The sequence below is a fragment of the Lepidochelys olivacea genome (genome assembly GCF_965140295.1).
Source record: "Lepidochelys olivacea isolate rLepOli2 genome assembly, chromosome: 1".
In the NCBI taxonomy this organism is placed as follows: domain Eukaryota; kingdom Metazoa; phylum Chordata; order Testudines; family Cheloniidae; genus Lepidochelys; species Lepidochelys olivacea.
In genome coordinates this window covers 292729264-292744184 of record NC_140411.1, presented here as the reverse complement: position 1 = coordinate 292744184, position 14921 = coordinate 292729264, and the positions used below count along the sequence as shown (strand labels likewise).

The 14921-nt window shown below is 44.2% G+C and overlaps 1 protein-coding gene across 1 annotated transcript in view; it reads right to left on the bottom strand.

Moving 5' to 3' along the window:
• The window catches only part of PPM1H (protein phosphatase, Mg2+/Mn2+ dependent 1H), a 213877-nt gene that overhangs the window by 58561 nt on the left and 140395 nt on the right, over positions 1-14921 (bottom strand). The gene's annotated exons all lie outside the window — the stretch shown is intronic.

Below are 14921 nucleotides of genomic sequence, written 5' to 3'. Positions count from 1 at the left end.
ATAAAAACCAGTTCAAGTATTCAAAATTGGATGAACCAAAACCTGTTATTGCTACCTCTTTTCTGACCAGGCTAATCCATGGAACGTATTGCCTGATCCAATAAACCCCCCAGCCCCGAAAAGCCATACAACTGATGTGCCTGAGTGTCCATGCTTAAGGTCGTACAGAGGGAAATCCCAGCAATACTGCATTTACCTAATGGTTGGATGGGCCAAAGCCTAGTGCACAAGTATATGAAGGGAAACATCCACAGGTTGGAAGCGTAAGAGGAGTACATGTGATTCTTCAGAAAATGTTTCTATTTTTATTTCAGTTTGACTCAACTGTGCATTTCATTATGGCCAACTGAATGATCTCTGAGCATGTGAGCACTGTGTCCAATCCATTCTCACATATATTTAAAGTTCTGTTTATTTGTCATATTCAGAGTCAATACCCTAAAGCAATGGTTGGGGCAAGATTTTTACTTTCTGGCTTTAAATTGAATGGTTCATGAGGCAACAAAAATAGGTAACTGGTCACTGCATTTCCGTGTTGTTCCTGCTACTAAGGATTATGAGGAAAATCAATCTTTTATCCCTTAAAAATGTATAAAACACCTTTTATATAAAAATGTGAGAGCGAATGCATGCACAGAGCAGAGGAGTCCCCCTTTAAGAGGAGGCAATCATCTGGGAACTGCCAGGCTTCCTTTCTTGTAAAAAACATAGAAAAGAGGAAAACTCATGCATTTTAGAGAAAGTCATTGTTGGTTACTCTCATTTAATCATAAAGAGAAAGGAACACTTTAGTGAATAAGGTCAAAAGTGTAATTTCACTGCTGTCGTGGGTCTGTTGGGAATCTAGTGTTCAAAACAAAAAAGGCATCTCCTACTGTTAAAAGTATTCATGGGACCCCCTGATTCCATTACACACTTTTTCAGCCGAAAATGATTTGAAACGCAACATTAAACTGAACATTTCTACAATGGAGGATAAAATCTGGTAGAGGTGACAAAGAGAAACCATTTGGAAAACACTTTTTGACAGCGTATATCACTTCCAAGCCACGGGAGGATGTATCCATTTTGTCAAAAGGTGTTGAGCAGCGTGGATTCTGTACCTGTGAACCAGAAGTGTCTGACTCGTCTGAAGAGGTATTAGAAATGTGCCAATGGAAAAGAAAGAGGGATTAGAATGACAGACAGAATAAGGCAAGGTTTTATTATATCCAAAGGGGAACAAAGAAGTAGATTTTAATTAGTTGCGTCACAAAATAGCTGAGAAAAACATGTAAATCCTATAACTGTGGAATTGGTATAATACTCTAATGGGTATTTTTTAAGAAAGATCAGAAATCACAACTGCTAGTTTCTGTTACACTTAAAACAAATCAGCTATATTTATCTTAACAAATTTCTAACAAATAAAAATGTTTAGAAAATGACCAGAATACAATTGTTTAGATGTTCCCGTATATAAAAGAGAAAAATTGTGTAAGAATTTTGATGGGGTTTAAATATATTAAAACACACAGCCTTTGTTTCATTTACTACTAACTAGACTAGTCTGTTTTTAATATGACACAGATTAATTTCTCAGTCTCTTACTTCAGCTGGCTTCTACAAACATCTTGCTGTATCAGCAACATTCATGGAACCATAGCACCAGCTCTATAATTTTACAGATTAAGGAGGACCCAGCAGGACACTGAAATAGACCACAGTGTGAAATGTAGTTAGCGGTTAACAAGGATGAGTTCCAATGGTGACATGTCCATTATCAAAACCCACAGGGGGATGAAATCCTGGTCCCAGTGAAGACTATAACAAAACTCCCACAATTCAACAAGAATGTTCCATTTACACTGGAGGCTTCACCCACTCAGATCAGACAAGCTTGCAAATGCCTCCTCTCTTCTCAATGCCCCCCACGAGCATAACATACAATCAACAAAACACAGAATCAGGAAGAGTTAGAGCAGATGAAATCCTCTTTCTTTCCATCTACTCTCATTTCACAACCTCCTAACCTGGGTTTCTTTACATTCCTTAGTGGCAGCATCAGACCTAACCCTTGCATACATAATTATTCATATACAGATCACAAATACTGGATAATTTCTCTTCCAACTGAACAGAAAAGCTTTTATTTTACAGTAACTCTCACTGATAGGGAGTACATGCTCCGGCCCCTCCATTACCTCTTAGGCTAGCTCCCTATGCAGTGGTTAAAGCCGATTGAAACAGGCAGGGGGAGTGCTCACCAACGAACCAAAGAGGAAGGCATCTGCTATAGAGTCCCCTCCTTCCCCTCAATATATCTGATATACAGCTATTTCCTTCTGCATTCCCAGGGTAAGAGAACTGCAGTGAGAAGCCACATGGCTCTGTGACTGTGGAAGAGGTGAGCCTATAAGTCTAGCAGATCTCCCTAAGCACAAGTATACAGCACAATATACAAAATTATTTTCTTTCAAATTGTATGATTTACTCACATTTACTTTTGAATGTTTATTTCACACTCCTTGTAAAGTAAGGCACTCTGGACAAAATAAGGGTTGCTAATATATTTCAAAGCCTCTATTCTGATTGGTTGATTTTTACAAAAAGATGTACACTACTTTTAATGCAGAACAATAATAGCCAAGTAGAAGCTGTTTGCAGTAGAGGAGCAGTCCTTGTGCATTTCAATGGGAGGGCTTTTTCCTCATTCATACTAACACCTGAGTTGATCAGCTTTCTCATTGCCAAAGAGAATAACGAGTATGGATTTTCATACTGAACTCCCCTTGTCCATCAACACCTATCAACACCAGTAAGAGGGGACTCCTAGCTTGTGGGTCCTGCACTTTGCCTTGGTTATTTCTTGTGTGCAGAGGTTACCATGGTTTAGCAGGAATCTCCAGGAGTTGAAGTTGTTGGAATTGAAGGGAAGGTGTCTGGGAAGTTATACAGAGTTTGATTATCAACTTCTATACCAGGACTGTATGCAGGTATACATGCAGGTATACAGAATGAATAATTATGGCTGAGGTCAATAGATGTTATCTGCATGAACCATAGTCAACTCTGCAAGTACCACTATCCAACACAGGCTGACTAATTCAGACTGCCTTTCACAATTAATAGATTTTTTAAAAATGATTCCAATAGTGAATTTGTCTTCTTCAACATGAGTCTTCTCCAGGCTAGTCTCACTGGCCTTTTGATTGCAAAAGCTGCTCCCTGGAGGTATTCTTCTGATGACGTTCATCTCAGCTTGGAAGAGATTGTCCATATTCATCTGGACTCCCTTGCTTCAGCTTTGATCCTTGTCCAGTTTGATTACTTAAAACAAATAGTGGGACCAAGGTTTGCTGCTGCTGCTACTTGTGTCCTCACACTGCTTTCCTTCACAACCATGAACATGCAATTGCCAGATCACTGCACTCCACCAGGTCACTGGAAAAGCATTCACACTCAAGCTGCTGGCATTTCAGTAGATGCTTCATATTATGAGGCTCTCTGCCACAGTCACAGGTACTGGGGTCAATGATGTAGTCCCACCTAATCACTGCCTCCCTAGACCAGTCAACTCCAGTGCAGAGTCAATTAAGGCTATGCTAGATAGACCAGGGCTAATCTGTACTGTGTGGAAGGTGCTTGACTTGTGGATGCCAAAGCACACAGGCTACAGGATCGTTCTCTACTCATTTGCCATAACTGAACACTTGTTTGGTTGGGTGACCATGTTAGAGGTTTAATAGTGGCAAGAAAGCTTTGTTGTGACTTCAGTTGACTCAACATTGGTGTTATGTCACATAGCAGACATCTTGGATCTGTGCATTGCCTTGTGGACTTGACTCTACTAGACACTTCCTGGAGTATATCAGGAAGAGCAACACCTGCAAGGATGTATAGGCTATTGACATGGGTAGGCTTAAAGCATCCTGTAATATCGTAGCAGACAGCATTGAATACAGGGTCTAGCTTCTTTGAGTGAGGGGATCATGCCACACTTCACAGGCAGAGAGCTACAAAAGTAAAAGAATTTACTTTTAAATTAATAGGATTTTAAATACATAGGATGGCTGACAACGGTGCTCTCCGGAGTGATATCTGGCATTGTACCAAAGCTGCCTGGTGCAAATAGTGGGAGATGACACCAGTTCTCTGTGATTAAAAATATGCCAATAAAGTTGAGTGCATAAACTGTAATTTGAGCCATCTTAATATATGAAACAGAGACTTGACCAGCCACAAGAAAGGAAATCAGTATGTCTGCACCATAGAAGTGAATATATTGATATCAAATGGTTGGACATTCAAAGACAGGAAACAAAATGAGGTTGTACATCACCTAAAGTGGGTTTTTCCTTTTGAAGACAAGTTGAGGGAGGGTAGGCTATGTTGGTAGGGGCATATCGATTGGATACAGGACCTCTATATCAGTAGGATGGCTCTTGCAATGAGTGTGGATGGAAGACGACCAAGCGGGAGTCCAAAGGCTTGGTAAGTGGACTGGATATCTCAGAGACACCGATGTGCGTGACAACCCACCTAAACAAGTAATCTCATCTCATCTCAGTGGAAGTCTCCATTCCTTGACATAGGAATATCTTGGCAATAATATCTGCCTGATCTTATGGGAAGAGTTTTCATCTAGGGTTCCTGCACATATACACACTCAGAGTTGATGAGGAACCTCTGTCTCTAGTAAAGCTCTAAGAAACTAGAAACTGGACTCAAGGTATTTTAGCTAGATGCTGATGAGCTGTAACTGGTTAAGTTACCTGAAAAGCCTGTGGAGTCCAAGGGCCAGGAGAAGTTGAAAGAGGCTTCCAGCAAAGCACGGTTCTCAACAGACTTGAGGTACACTCCAAGTGAATCTGGAAAGCTTCCCTCTAGACTCTCTCCTACTTGATATGCCTCAGCATTGGTTCTGAAAATATTTAGGAAGAATCCACAAGAGCCTTCTTTGTGTGATCTGTCAAAAAGACACAGGTGGATGTATAAGTCCTCTCATAGAAATGAATGAGCTTTGGAGAAGAGGTAAGAAGGCTGCTTTTTCTTCAAAGGAATCCTTGCATGGGATGGACTCTAGTCTTCTTTTTCATTCAGCTTTGTCTTTAATCCCAATTCCTTTCTCTTTAACTCTCCTGACCTGCTGATATAGGCCTCTGTGCCTCTTCATTGTAAAATGAATCATTGTAGGCAGTCACTCAGTTAGATATAATGCACCCGTCTTCTGAAACTCATTGTCCACTGAGATCAGGAAAGTCTCTGCTTTCTCACCACTAAATGTAAAGGCTTATTTCTTGTCAACTACTTTTATTTACTTTTAAATTAAAGTAATCATTAAAGGAGGATAGCCAATTATGGTATTATTCAAAATCACTTCCAACAGCTTCATTAGGATAAAATGGTGTAAAACCTGAAGTTGCTGCTGTTCTTTTTAACCTTTCTTTTTCAATTCTAACTTCTCCTTGCACAAAGAGGATGGAAAACAGGGAGCAACAGTGACTCCCACATGCATACAAGCCAGGCTTCCAAAGCAAGGGAGGCAAAAAGAAAAAATGGAGAGAATGTGGGATTTGCTTTTATGTTCCCAGTGTGAATGACAGTACATTTATTTCCATGACTTTCTGCTGAGTGAAGACAGACTGTTCTGCACATCAGACTGTAGCTGGAGCAGAGAGAGAAATTTAAAATTTATTTTTAAACACCAGCTTTGTTTTAAAAGGGTAGGTTCAATCCAGTCTGCTGACAGACTCACTTGAGCTGGATGGGCTGAAGCTGCTGGTTGCCAGGTAGGCAACTGAAGGTTTCAGTATCTTCAGTGGGTTTTGCACCTCAGTTGTGGTCCCAGTAAGGTTTAATAATCTAAAAAGGGCATAGATAGTTTGACCAAAATAGGACCTACAACTATTTTTAATAATGAACTTGATAAGAGAGCATCCTGAAGATTCTAAATAGCCATAGATTTTAAAGAAAAGGCACAATCCTGTCACATAGAAATTTTTAAGGTTCTAATTAGAAAAAGGCTTACACAGAATAAATGGCTTAGATGTCGTCTGCTCCCCGTGCAGGAAGACTTAAGCACGGATGCTATTCCAAATGCTTTGTGGATTTTTTGCTGAGTCAGCACAGTGACCTTGGACAAGTCAGATAATTTCTCTGAGTCTCAGTCTCCTAACCCATGAAATAGGGATAATGATACTTCCGTTTTGTAAAGCACTTTGGGATCTATGGACTCTCAGGGTATGTCTACACTACGGAATAAGGTCGAATTTATAGAAGTCGGTTGTTTAGAAATCGGTTTTATATATTCGAGTGTGTGTCCCCCCACAGAAAATGCTCTAAGTGCATTAAGTGCATTAACTCGGCGGAGCGCTTCCACAGTACCGAGGCTAGAGTCTACTTCCGGAGCGTTGCACTGTGGGTAGCTATCCCACAGTTCCCGCAGTCTCCGCTGCCCATTGGAATTCTGGGTTGAGATCCCAATGCCTGATGGGGCTAAAACATTGTCGCGGGTGGTTCTGGGTACATATCGTCAGGCCCCCGTTCCCTCCCTCCCTCCGTGAAAGAAAGGGCAGACAATCGTTTCGCACCTTTTTTCCTGAGTTACCTGTGCAGACGCCATACCACGGCAAGCATGGAGCCCGCTCAGGTAACCGTCACCCTATGACTCCTGGGTGCTGGCAGATGCAGTACGGCTTTGCTACACAGTAGCAGTAACCCATTGCCTTCTGGCAGCAGACGGTGCAATACGACTGGTAGTCGTCCTCGTCGTGTCCGAGGTGCTCCTGGCCATGTCGGCTGGGAGCGCCTGGGCAGACATGGGCGCAGGGACTAAATTTGGACTGACTTGACCAGGTCACTCTCTTTAGTCCTGCAGTCAGTCCTATTGAACCGTCTTACGGTGAGCGGGCAGGCGATACAGACTGCTAGCAGTCGTACTGTACCATCTTCTGCCGAGCAGCCATGAGATGTGGATGGCATGCAGTCCTTCTGCACCGTCTGCTGCCAGCCAAAGATGTAAAAGATAGATGGAGTGGGTCAAAACAAGAAATAGACCAGATTTGTTTTGTACTCATTTGCCTCCTCCCCTGTCTAGGGGACTCATTCCTCTAGGCCACACGGCAGTCACTCACAGAGAAGGTGCAGCAAGGTAAATCTAGCCATGTATCAATCAGAGGCCAGGCTAACCTCCTTGTTCCAATAAGAACGATAACTTAGGTGCACCATTTCTTATTGGAACCCTCCGTGAAGTCCTGCCTGAAATACTCCTTGATGTAAAGACACCCCCTTTGTTGATTTTAGCTCCCTGAAGCCAACCCTGTAAGCCGTGTCGTCAGTCGCCTCTCCCTCCGTCAGAGCAACGGCAGACAATCGTTCCGCGCCTTTTTTCTGTGCGGACGCCATACCAAGGCAAGCATGGAGGCCGCTCAGCTCACTTTGGCAATTAGGAGCACATTAAACACCACACGCATTATCCAGCAGTATATGCAGCACCAGAACCTGGCAAAGCGATACCAGGAGAGGAGGCGACGTCAGCGCGGTCACGTGAGTGATCAGGACATGGACACAGATTTCTCTGAAAGCATGGGCCCTGCCAATGCATGCATCATGGTGCTAATGGGGCAGGTTCATGCTGTGGAACGCTGATTCTGGGCTCGGGAAACAAGCACAGACTGGTGGGACCGCATAGTGTTGCAGGTCTGGGACGATTCCCAGTGGCTGCGAAACTTTCGCATGCGTAAGGGCACTTTCATGGAACTTTGTGACTTGCTTTCCCCTGCCCTGAGGCGCATGAATACCAAGATGAGAGCAGCCCTCACAGTTGAGAAGCGAGTGGCGATAGCCCTGTGGAAGCTTGCAACGCCAGACAGCTACCGGTCAGTTGGGAATCAATTTGGAGTGGGCAAATCTACTGTGGGGGCTGCTGTGATGCAAGTAGCCCACGCAATCAAAGATCTGCTGATATCAAGGGTAGTGACCCTGGGAAATGTGCAGGTCATAGTGGATGGCTTTGCTGCAATGGGATTCCCTAACTGTGGTGGGGCTATAGACGGAACCCATATCCCTATCTTGGCACCGGAGCACCAAGCCGCCGAGTACATAAACCGCAAGGGGTACTTTTCGATAGTGCTGCAAGCTCTGGTGGATCACAAGGGACGTTTCACCAACATCAACGTGGGATGGCCGGGAAAGGTGCATGATGCTCGTATCTTCAGGAACTCTGGTCTGTTTCAAAAGCTGCAGGAAGGGACTTTATTCCCAGACCAGAAAATAACTGTTGGGGATGTTGAAATGCCTATATGTATCCTTGGGGACCCAGCCTACCCCTTAATGCCATGGCTCATGAAGCCGTACACAGGCAGCCTGGACAGTAGTCAGGAGCTGTTCAACTACAGGCTGAGCAAGTGCAGAATGGTGGTAGAATGTGCATTTGGATGTTTAAAGGCGCGCTGGCGCAGTTTACTGACTCGCTTAGACCTCAGCGAAACCAATATTCCCACTGTTATTACTGCTTGCTGTGTGCTCCACAATATCTGTGAGAGTAAGGGGGAGACGTTTATGGCGGGGTGGGAGGTTGAGGCAAATCGCCTGGCTGCTGGTTACGCGCAGCCAGTCACCAGGGCGGTTAGAAGAGCACAGGAGGGCGCGGTACGCATCAGAGAAGCTTTGAAAACCAGTTTCATGACTGGCCAGGCTACGGTGTGAAAGTTTTGTTTGTTTCTCCTTGATGAAACCCCCCGCCCCTTGGTTCACTCTACTTCCCTGTAAGCTAACCACCCGCCCCTCCTCCCTTCAATCACCGCTTGCAGAGGCAATAAAGTCATTGTTGCTTCACATTCATGCATTCTTTATTCATTCATCACACAAATAGGGGGATGACTACCAAGGTAGCCCAGGAGGGGGGGTGGAGGAGGGAAGGAAAATGCCACACAGCACTTTAAAAGTTTACAACTTTAAAATTTATTGAATGACAGCCTTCTTTTTTTTGGGCAATCCTCTGTGGTGGAGTGGCTGGTTGGCCGGAGGCCCCCCACCACATTCTTGGGCGTCTGGGTGTGGAGGCTATGGAACTTGGGGAGGAGGGCGGTTGGTTACAGAGGGGCTGCAGTGGCAGTCTGTGCTCCAGCTGCCTTTGCTGCAGCTCAACCATACACTGGAGCATACTGGTTTGGTCCTCCAGCAGCCTCAGCATTGAATCCTGCCTCCTCTCATCACGCTGCCGCCACATTTGAGCTTCAGCCCTGTCTTCAGCCTGCCACTTACTCTCTTCAGCCCGCCACTTACTCTCTTCAGCCCGCCACCTCTCCTCCCGGTCATTTTGTGCTTTCCTGCACTCTGACATTATTTGCCTCCACGCATTCGTCTGTGCTCTGTCAGTGTGGGAGCACAGCATGAGCTCGGAGAACATTTCATCGCGAGTGCGTTTTTTTTTCTTTCTAAGCTTCACTAGCCTCTGGGAAGGAGAAGATCCTGTGATCATTGAAACACATGCAGCTGGTGGAGAAAAAAAAAAAGGAACAGCGGTATTTAAAAAGACACATTTTATAAAACAGTGGCTACACTCTTTCAGGGTAAACCTTGCTGTTAACATTACATACATAGCACATGTGCTTTCGTTACAAGGTCGCATTTTGCCTCCTCCCACCGCATGACTACCCCCTCAACCTTCCCCGCTCCCTGTGGCTAACAGCGGGGAACATTTCTGTTTAGCCACAGGCAAACAGCCCAGCAGGAATGGGCTCCTCTGAGTGTCCCCTGAAGAAAAGCACTCTATTTCAACCAGGTGACCATGAATTATATCTCACTCTCCTGAGGATAACACAGAGAGATAAAGAACGGATGTTGTTTGAATGCCAGCAAACATACACTGCAATGCTTTGTTGTACAATGATTCCCGAGTACGTGTTACTGGCCTGGAGTGGTAAAGTGTCCTACCATGAAGGACGCAATAAGGCTGCCCTCCCCAGAAACCTTTTGCAAAGGCTTTAGGACTACATCTAGGAGAACCGCAAATGCCAGGGCAAAGTAATCCTTTCACATGCTTGCTTTTAAACCATGTATAGTATTTTAAAAGGTACACTCACCAGAGGTCCCTTGGGTGGGTTCGGGGGGTACTGGCTCCAGGTCTAGGGTGAGAAACAGTTCCTGGCTGTCGGGAAAACCGGTTTCTCCGCTTGCTTGCTGTGAGCTATCATCTTCTTCATCCCCAAATCCTGCTTCCGTATTGCCTCCATCTCCATTGAAGGAGTCAAACAACATGGCTGGGGTAGTGGTGGCTGAACCCCCTAAAATGGCATGCAGCTCATCATAAAAGCGGCACGTTTGGGGCTCTGACCCAGAGCGGCTGTTCACCTCTCTGGTTTTCTGGTAGGCTTGCCTCAGCTCCTTCAGTTTCACGCGGCACTGCTTCGGGTCCCTGTTATGGCCTCTGTCCTTCATGCCCTGGGAGATTTTGACAAAGGTTTTGGCATTTCGAAAACTGGAACGGAGTTCTGATAGCACGGATTCCTCTCCCCAAACAGCGATCAGATCCCGTACCTCCCGTTCGGTCCATGCTGGAGCTCTTTTGCGATTCTGGGACTCCATCATGGTCACCTGTGCTGATGAGCTCTGCATGGTCACCTGCAGCTTGCCACGCTGGCCAAACAGGAAATGAGATTCAAAAGTTCGCGGTTCTTTTCCTGTCTACCTGGCCAGTGCATGTAAGTTGAGAGTGCTGTCCAGAGCGGTCATAATGGAGCACTCTGGGATAGCTCCCGGAGGCCAATACCATCGAATTGTGTCCACAGTACCCCAAATTCGAGCCGGCAACGTCGATTTAAGCGCTAATCCACTTGTCAGGGGTGGAGTAAGGAAATCGATTTTAAGAGCCCTTTAAATCGAAATAAAGGGCTTCATTGTGTGGACCGGTGCAGGTTTACATCGATTTAACGCTGCTAAATTCGACCTAAAGTCCTAGTGTAGACCAGGGCTCAGAGTGAAGTATGATTATTATTGCTGATTATTATTATTGTTCTAGTGGTACATAAATAAGAAGGTTAAAACAGCCATGCAGATTAATCATTAATAAAAAGGACAAAGTAAATCCAGATTAGCTAATAGGGAATGAAAAAAATCAGAAGAGAAAGATAAGATTATTTTACAGGTTTCTTAAATACTATTATAAATAGGTATACAGGTATACCAAATTCATGGTCCATTTTGGTCAATTTCACGGTCATAGGATTTTAACAATCATGAATGTCATTATTTCAGGTATTTAAACCTGAAATTTAACGGGGTTGTAATTTTAGGGGTCCTGACCCAAACAGGAGTTGTGGGGGAGTCACAAGGTTAGCGTAGTGGAGGTTGTGGTATTGCTGTCCTTACTTCTGCGCTGCTATTGGCAGCGGCGCTGTCTTCAGAGCTGGGTGGTTAGAGAGCAGCGGCTGCTAGCCGGGAGCCCATCTCTGAAGGCAGAGCTGCTGCTAGCAGCTGCACAGAACTAAGCGTGGCATGGTATGGTATTGCCATCTTTACTTGTGAACTGCTGCCGGCCGGGCACTTCCTTCAGAGCCGGGTGTCTGGCTGACAGCGGCCACTCTCTGGCCACCCAGTTCTGAAGGCAGTGCAGAAGTAAGGGTGGCAATAACTGCAACCTCCCCTAAAACAACCTTGGGACCCCCCCCCCCACAACTCCCTTTTGAGTCAGGACCTCCAATTTGAGAAACGCTTGACTCCCCCGCGAAAACTGTACAGTACAGGGTAAAAGCAAACGAAAGACCAGATTTCAGAGGAGATAATCAGATTTCATGGTCCGTGACGTGTTTTTCATGGCTGTGAATTTGGTAGGGTCCTAATTATAAACCGTAAAGAGTAAAACAAAAATATTACGAGGCTAGGCAAATTGCCTCCCCATGCTTTATTTTTAAATAGGCATGTAGATGGAAGGAAAAATCATACTGCTAAAACTGTCCTGAGCAGTGCAGTCACAGTGAACCACACCAACGTCCTGGGATTTTTGCTCCTTCAATTCTCCCTTTTTAAAAATTGTTTAAAAGGAAGCACGGTGCTTCCCTGCCTCTCTCATCTAGTTTGTACAACCATTAACTCTAAAAGTGAACTCCTCTTCTGAGGACTATTAATGATTACAGTGATGAAATGAGAGCAAGCAGGTGTGACCCAGAAGGGAAAGGAGAGGAAACTCAGTGAGTTCCAAAGTTGGTACTGGGAGAAGGTAGCTTCAACTTCAACCAGTAATAAAGAAGACTTCAACATTGTATTCATTATTTTATTTTTCTCCTCTTTTGTGAATGGCAAGAAGTGGGGATACGACAAACTTAGTTTCAAACAGTGGTGAGATTGATTATTCTTAACCCAAATGTGAATACCCTGTGTAAAGCAGCTACCCAGCACGTTACTGTCATCTAACTATCTGAAGTACATTAGAAAAAGGAAGAGATATTTTTTCCCGGAAATCTAGGTATGTCCAACATTTTAAAAAGGAGAGAGCCCTCCATATATAAACGTGAGGGGCGGGGGAGCAAGACAAAATATCAATAAGAAAATCTGATTAAGCAAAGTCAAGTCCAATGACCCTCCAAATTTGTGAAAGCCTTTTAAATTCTCATCCCTTGCTTTGATCCTTTCTTTTGCACACAAATAAAAAAGTTCAAGAATCTATTTGCAGATTAGCCAGAGTTTGGGGACTTTGTGGGGAAACCAATCAGCTTGTCTTTTGTTTCTCAATGGAGTGATAAAAGTGCAGCTGTTGAAAGACTTTGTAGCACCACTGCATATAATGCAGCACAAAATGGTGATACTTGCTTTCTCTGATAAAAATGGGTAGATCCATGCTGGGGCCACCATGAAAACTAAAGGAACTTTTGTGGCAAAGAGGGCTAAATCTCTTCATATCACATAAGAGTCACCGGAATGACACTGGGCAACTGTTACACCGAGTCAGCCTGCACTGTACTTGGCTAGTAATCAGCAAAGAACATTTGTCCATTTCCTGGTTTACTAGCCCTCTATTATGTGTGCTAAACTACTGACTGACTTAAAAAACAAACAAACCCAGCAACAACAACAAAAAACCTACCAACGCTAAGACAAAACAAATTTAACAAGACTTACTATTTTTTTTAAATTAGAAGTTACTCTAACAATACACAATTGAATAATTCTATTTGAATTAAGTGAGCAGTGAACATTTACTGTCTTTTACAAAGCAACTCTTCAGATACTCTAGCCTGATGACTATAGAATGTGTATGTCACACTGGTATGCAAAGTGCAATGTAATAGACTGAGACCAATATAAATTGGAAACTTTATTTATTGAATACAAGATCAATAGTCCTGCAGTCAGCAACCCACATAACCTTGCATGAACGTTGCTGAATATCCTTCCTGCCAGCACTCATTTCACACAGTGTTTGAAGGGAACCAAATAAATGGCTTGACCTTGGGACCTGTACCTTTAAAAGGAAAGCACTGAAAGACTCTTTTCATTTTCCCTTCCCCCATGGAGGAGACAGTGTGCCAAGTGGGCTGATGTTTAGCTTAGAGAGAGAGACACACACATTAAAAATCTTTGGCCAAGATTCAGATATAGATTTTCACTGTACAAGAAGGTATATTTATGACAGAATCTAAGAATGACCAGGCCCACCAATTAGAGAGTGGAAGTGGCTCTCTCAGTAGTTTATCAGACTGTGAAGATGTCACCTCATTTTTAGTGGGATGCGGATATCATGTGCAGTTACTATAGAACTGTGACTCCTTGGTTAGCAAAAAATTTAATTATATCATTGATATTAGCATTATCTGCTAAGGCTGCAACATCATGCTCTGTAAGAGTACATCACAAAACCTAGAATTAGCACAGGTTTCCTCCCTTCCACCCCCAACTGAAAACGCTCAGCTTGGGTAAGCCTAGTAGTCCATGCAGAAGTGACTGTACCAGAGGACTGCCTGCTGGTAATTTAGTAATATGGTAATTAAAGTCTTTTCATGATGTAATTACATATCAACTACAAAAGGACAGCTGCTATACAACAGTGCCAGGGTACATGGCATGAAATGATTAGATTTGAGAAGCTTTAGTGGTTAAACTGAATACCACAGACATAACTCTGAGGTGTAGTTAGCACTACACAACCCATTATTATTCAAGTCTCACGCAGTCTTTCCTTATTCTCATTGTGATAGTAACAGTTTCCTTCATATACCTTGTTTCTAGGATACCAGAAAGCCTTTTAAAACCCACCTTTGTAAACCCCCGCTGTTTCGAAATTGCACTGAATTTCAAGTCTATGTCTATTTCAGGACAAGAGAGTCTGTTCAAATTAGATCCATCTTGGTACGTATAAACAGTGAGGAGTCCTTGTGGCACCTTAGAGACTAACAAATTTATTTGGGCATAAGCTTTCATGGGCTATAACCCACTTCATCAGATGCATGGAGTATAGAATACAGTAAGCAGGTATAAATATACAGCACATGAAAAGATGGGAGTTGCCTTGCTATTCAATTAGAAGGACCCCTTCTTGTAAACTTGTTGGGAATGGGCCACATCCACCCTAATTGAATTGGCCTCGTTAACACTGACCCCCCACTTGGTAAGGCAAGGGGCAGGGCTTCAGGCAGAAAGGGCGGGGCTGGGGTCAGCATCCCCCACCAGCCCATCCACACTGCCTGGCCCACGCTGCCCAAGGCTCCAGCGGCGATTTGAAGAGCCCCAGGCCCTTTTAAATTGCTGGCCCCAGGGCAGCTGCTCCTTTTGACCCCCCCGCCCCCATTGGCAAAAGGGGCAACAATATTAAAACTGCAGCAGCGCTTTAAGCAGGGCAGCCAACGGGGGGCGGGGTGCAAAAGGGGCAGCGACATTAAAGCACTGCCGTAGCAGCGCTTTCAAGTCAACTGGGTACGGCGGCCACATTTTACCGGTACGCTGTG